At 43.3% G+C, this 6495-nt stretch overlaps 1 pseudogene; it reads right to left on the bottom strand.

Annotated features, from left to right (window-relative positions):
- Window positions 1–1322: 1322 nt before the first annotated feature.
- Window positions 1323–1803, bottom strand: LOC101677820 (annotated as a pseudogene).
- Window positions 1804–6495: the final 4692 nt, after the last annotated feature.

The raw sequence follows: 6495 nt of genomic DNA on the forward strand, positions 1-6495 counted from the left end.
TCCTTAATGACCAGTTTTAAGCTAATTTTTGCATATGGTATGGGATAAGGCTCTCACTTTGTTCTTTTGCAAGTGGCTGTCCAGCGTCGTTTGTTGAAGAGTGTTCCTCCCCATCGAATGCTTTGGGCACCCTTGTTCTTTTTGACCATATATGTATAGGTTTATTTATGGACTCTTACTTTTACTCCATTGGTTTATATGTCTATCTTTGTGCCATAACACACTGTCTTGCTTACTCTTGTTTTGTAGTAAATATCGAAATTGGGAAGTGTGAACCTTACTTTATTCTTTTTCAGGATTGCTTTGACTATTTTGGTCCCTTGCAACTCCATATGAATTTTACACTTAACTGATCCATTTCTTTCTTTCTTTTTTTTTTTTTTTAAGATTTTATTTATTTATTTGACAGAGAGAGATCACAAGTAGGCAGAGAGGCAGGCAGAGAGAGAGAGAGAGGAGGAAGCAGACTCCCTGCTGAGCAGAGAGCCCGATGCGGGACTCGATCCCAGGACCCTGAGACCATGACCTGAGCCGAAGGCAGCGGCTTAACCCACTGAGCCACCCAGTCGCCCTTAACTGATCCATTTCTATACAGAAGTTAGCTGAATGCTGATAGGTTTTTTGTTGAATTTGTAGATCAGTTTGGGGAGTTTTGCCATCTTATCAATGTTAAGTCTACTGATCCATGAACATGGATGTTTTTCCATTCATTTAGATTCTTTAATTTCTTTCAAGACTATTTTTTAGTTTTGGGGGTACTTGGGTGGCTCAGTTGGTTAAGCAACCGCCTTTGGCTCAGGTCATGATCCTGGAGTCCTGGGATCGAGTCCGGCATCGGGCTCCCAGCCCCACAGGGAGTCTGCTTCTCCCTCTTACCTTCTCCCCTCTCATGCTCTTTCTCACTCATTCTCTCTCAAATAAATAAATAAATAAAAATCTTTAAAGCAAAAGACTATTTTGTAGTTTTTAGAATAGAGTATAAATTTTGCATTTCTTTTATTAAGTTTATTCCTAAATATTTTATTCTTTTTGATACTATTGTGAATGCACTTTCATTTTTTAAAATTTGTTTTCTTTTTTCTTTTTTTTTTGGTAACTAAAACAGATGACAATTTTAATTTCACATTTCACAATAGAAATGAAAATTGCTTTTTTTTTTTGGTCCCACTACTCCCCTGCAAAAACTATTCTCTCTTTGATAAGAAGGGGGAGCAAGTCTTCCTGGTTATCTTGTTAGAAAACACCCAGAGTCACAGGACCATGATCTCCTGGTGAAGTACAACAAGTAATATAAAATGGATATAAAGAAGCTCCCTCTCTCTTTATCTGTCTGGTCGAGTCATTCCTGGCTGATTGGGCACCATCAAGGGACAAGCAAGAAGTCTCATCCACTGGGGGTACAGGCATCATTGGCATGTGACTGTCTATAGGTGGCCTCATTCCAGGAGCAGGTGCCAGTGGCATCATCCCAGGAGGAGGAGGGCCCATCACTGGCATCATGGGAGGGCCCTCCATATGGGGCGTTGGCATCATACCAAGGCAATGAGGATCTGGAGACTGGTGGGGAGGTGGGATCATTGCCTCTGGAGGAGGAGGAACAAAGAATGCCGTAGGAGTTATCTATCCTTGCTGAAGTGCAGTGGTTGTTTTATTGATCAGGCTCTGAGCCTGCTCTTCCATGCATTTCTGATAGCAGTCTTTCACATTCTTTTTGTGTTTCCAACTACTACAGTGTATCTTTCTCACAGCTGGAGTGTCATGGGTGAAGTATGTGTTGCAGTAGTCACAATGAAACCTAGGCATGTTGCTCTGCAGGCCATTGGCTATTCTGTCCCTGATTTGTTTTCTTAATTTGGCTTTTGATTATTCATTGCAAGTGGGTAGAAATACAATTGATTTTTTGCATTTTTGACCTTGTATCCTGCAATCTTGCTGACCTAGTTTAATAGTTTTAATACTATTTTTTAGTGGATTTCTTTAGATTTTTTAATATTCAAGATCACATCATTTGTGAATAGAGATAGTTTTACTTCTTCCTTTTTGTCTGGACACTTTTTTCTTTTTCTTACCCTTTGTCCTAAGGAATGGTCTTAAGAGTTCGGAAAGACTAAAATGTACTGGACCAGTCTCTGGGGAGGACCTTGAAAGTGTGCCCACTGTATGCTCAGCATCCTACTTGGTGATCGTTTGTATCCATTTATTGGAAACAAAATAAAACATGTATGGAACATTCATGGTGCCCTAAAAGTCTAATGGGAATGTTCTTCTCATTCTTTCCCTTTTGGGCTAAATGTTTCCTTTTCAGTGCAGACTTACTGAGACCTTCTTTTTGACATATTTTCTAGGTATTTAAGATATAGTGCTGAGCAGGAGTGGCCAACACTTAGCTCAAACATCTATCTCAAAAATCAGGGAGAAAGACACGCCAAACTGATCATTGTACACTCAGGAGAGTATATAATTTACAGTTTATGGAAGAGATGTACAGAGTGATATGGGAGCATAGGAAAGGGGAAAGGGAAAAAGAGTCTCAGTGGAAGCAGACTGGATGGGGACATCTTGAAAAGTAGGCAAGGGACACAAGTGTGTTTCAGATACACAAAGCCCCCACTGGCCCTCCACCAGGACCACTTCTCCAGTGATTTCTCCCTCCCTATTTGATTAGTGTGCATATAGGAGTGTGTAGACTCTCGGTGCAAGTCCTCTAAGGACCCTGGAAGAATGAGTAAGTCTAAGAAAAGAGAAATAGGAAGAATGGTTGAGGTCAACCAGGAATCATAACTAGGACTTCCTCATGGCTTCTTGAGAGAAATTACTCATCCGGTTATCCTTCTCTTCCCAGAAACCCTCTTCCCTTGGTCTTTATATGACTTTGTTCTCTGGCATTCTGCTCTACTCAGGGCAAAGGGCCTTAGTTCAAATCCTGCCTCATGTAGCCACAAATGTTTCTTTTCTTCAGTTGAATAGGCCACAAATGTGCCATCAAAATGCCTGATGTTGGGTGACCAACCATATTGATTTGTTTGAGGGTATCCCAGTTTTACCACGGAAAGTCCTGCATCCTGTGAAACCCCTCAGTCCCAGGCAAACTGGGATGGTTAATCACTCTCTCAGTATCTCTAGATGGGAGCAGTCTTCAAAGGAGTTTCATTCATCATTGGAAACCAAAGTTTTTAATGCATCTGGGAGATACTATCATCTATTGATGATTAGTTAAGACTTTGAAGTTAAGACCTAAGATAGCCTTTTAGTTCTGCCAGTTACAGTTTCTGGGCTTTCAGCTAGTTATCTGTCATTCTGAGCCCCACTTTTCACATTAGTGGAACTATGGGAATGACACTAATTGCATAGGACTGTTGAGAATTAATTGAGAGAATTCCTGCAAAGTGCTTGGCATAGGCTCTGGAGCATTGTAAGGGATTGATAAATAATCAATATTCTTGTTCAGAGGTCAGCAAACTGATGATAGTGGGCCAAATCCAATCAGCCTCCTGTTATTATAAATAAAGTTTTATTGGCGCCCCGTCCATGTTTTCACACATTGTCTATGACTCCTTTCAAGCTATAAAGGCAAAGTTGAGTAGTTGCACTAGCTGCAAAGCTTAAAGTAGTTTCTGGTCCTTTATAGAAAGAACTTGCAGGGGTGCCTGGGTGGCTCAGTGGGTTAAAGCCTCTGCCTTCAGCTTGAGTCATGATCCCAGGGTCCTGGGATTGAGCCCCACATTGGGCTCTCTGCCCAGAGGGAGTCTGCTTCCTCCATTCTCTCTGCCTACTTGTGATGTCTGTCAGTCAAATAAATAAATAAAATCTTTAAAAAAAAAAAGGGTTTGCAGATTCCTACTCCTAATATTACCAAGTACAGTTGAAGGAGTCCTGACTCAAAGCAGGAAGCCTGGGGTTCCAGTCTGATAGGCATTAGCTCTGTGACTTTGGGTAGAGCACTCGACTCCTCAGTGATCAAGTGATCAAGTGTCCTTGCTTGTGAAACAAGTCGATGATGTATGAGGCCTAAACATGTGGCCAAACATCCGGGACCTATGTTTTGAACCTCTGAGATACTTACGGAAAGAATTCTGTGGAAGATGGGTGAAGTGTGCAGTGAATTCTGGCTTTGATGCCTCTTTCTTGAATTCCCAGATTTGATGAGGTGTTCCCTTCCTGAGCTGCGCCCTTTACAGTAAGTCCCAGCGGTCTTGAGAAGACGGCAGGATGAACTAGCTCATCCGACCTGCCTGAAAGTCTCTGTCAGTGGCTCTGGAGAAGTCAGGGCTGTGTCCTACCCCACCGGGAGCCTGGTTTCTGGTGTGAGGAAGAATGAATCACAACCCACTCCACCTGATCTCCCTGCCTATGGGGGTTTGTGGAGAGTCACCCTTACTTATTAATGATAATTTTTAAATGACTCTGAGCCACCTCAGAGGTCTGTCTCTACTCTCCCGAAAGTGCTGATTTCAGAATGATGTCCTCTGGTTTCAAAACTGGACAAAATGCACAGGAACAGATAGGGAGAGAGAGGGAGGAAGGGAGAGAGAGATAGAGAGAAAGAAAGAGAGAAGAGGCTTTCAAGAGTTTTCCATATTTAATTAGCCATTACATTGAAACCTCCCACTAGGGGTTTGGGGGGTAGGAAAAGAATAAATGAAACAATGGGATTGGGAGGGAGACAAACCATAAGTGATTCTTAATCTCAAAAAACAAACTGAGGGTTGCTGGGGGGAGGGAAGACAGGAGAGGGGGGTGGGGTTATGGACATTGGGGAGGGTATGTGCTATGGTGAGTGCTGTGAAGTGTGTAAACCTGGTGATTCACAGACCTGTACCCCTGGGGCTAAAATACATTGTAGGTTTATAAAAAAATAAAAAAATAATTTTAAAAAAGGAGGTAAAAGACAATAAAAAGTTTTGTTAAAGGGGAAGAAAAAACAAAAAAAACCTCTCCCACCAACTCTTCAGCTGTAACTCCATTTTATAAAGAAATCTCTTTCTCCCCCTTCCCCCCTCCCCTCTCCCCAATCCAGATTCTTTCCTTCATTTGTCTCCCTAAGCACCAGTTTAAGTCCTTCTCCTTTGAGAACCTTTTCTGGCTAACACAGGTCTCCCTTCCCTCCCTTTTCTGTGTGGTTGGAGACTCTACCCAGCACTACCTCACACCTGGTCTGGATTGCGTTCCTGAGGGTTCTAAGGGCATTCATCTCCTCTTCCCAGAAGGGCTGTCATTTCCACAAGGCAAGGGCAGGGCTGTGCTGTCTGCCTCATCGGCATGCCCTGCGGGTTTGGGCTGGCATTGGGCACAACAGGAGGTGGGGGCCTGGTAGAAGATTCTCCTCACCTGCCTCCAGCCAGTGACAGGGCTGGGACTTCCCATCTCATCCAGGCTCTGGAGGCCACATTTAAACCTCTCCTACACCCAGATCTCTTTTTTGACTTGTTATCCTCACAGATGGATTGATTTCATCCTGCCCTGCTCTTCCCTTAAGGCTGTGGTATGTCAGGGCTGGACTTTTTCCCTGATTAGGATAATGACATCAGGGTTTGGCTGGTGGCAGCCTTTCCCTAGTGAATAAAGAAACAAACTCTATGGTCACCACAAATGAGTGCTTATCTGCCTTGTCCTCTTCTTGCAGAATAATTAACATTCTGTTGCTAGGAAAGCCATGAGTGTCATGGGGACGTCTAATTGCATTAACATACTGGAACTCTTTTGATTCTCTTTATTTTGGTGTCAACTTGTATTGTGATTATGGTGGGGGGACTAACTCTTTCTATTGTTTTTTTTTTTTCTATTATTTTTAAGTTTATTTGAGAGAAAGAGAGAGAGCGCATGTGAATGCGGGGGAAGAACAGAGGAGAGGGATAAGCAGACTCCTGATGTGCTTCAGGAGAGACCCAATGCAGGGCTCGATCTCACAACCCTGAGATCACGACCTGAGCTGTAATCAGGAGTCAGATGCTCAACCGACTGAGCCACCGAGGCACCCCAAACCCTTCTCTTTAAACTAATGTGGATATGAATTATTTCCAGCAGAAAAAAACACACATTCAAGATACAGGGTGGGTTCACATCCTGCACTTTCCTGGGAAGCCTGTGGGGTGGCCCCTGGGAACCCAGCTGCAGGGGAATGAAGGCCCGATGGACATTCCTGAGAGGTGTGGGACAAACCAATGAGGTTCACTCATTCACTCACTTTTCGTTGCGCCTCTGCTGAGAACTGACAAATGAGAAGACAACATTCTCCATCTGCATGATTTGTTTCCCACACACAGACTCTGGATTTTCTAGTTTTCCAGTTCCTAAAGAGCACACACCTGGTTAACCAGTCTTCCTGAGAATTCACGTGGAACTGGACACTTGAGAGGAAAAATTCATGTTCTACAAAGCAAAACACATCTGAGGTGTCAGGCATGAGGAACAATTTGCTATTCCCTGAACATGGCACGCTTTCCATGTGGGCAGTGCTTTGTGCCAGGCCCATAAGAAACCCCAGGGACGGGCTAA

This window comes from Mustela putorius, unplaced genomic scaffold, assembly GCF_011764305.1.
Source record: "Mustela putorius furo isolate JIRA1106 unplaced genomic scaffold, ASM1176430v1.1 tig00000281_pilon_pilon_pilon, whole genome shotgun sequence".
Lineage (NCBI taxonomy): Eukaryota > Metazoa > Chordata > Mammalia > Carnivora > Mustelidae > Mustela > Mustela putorius.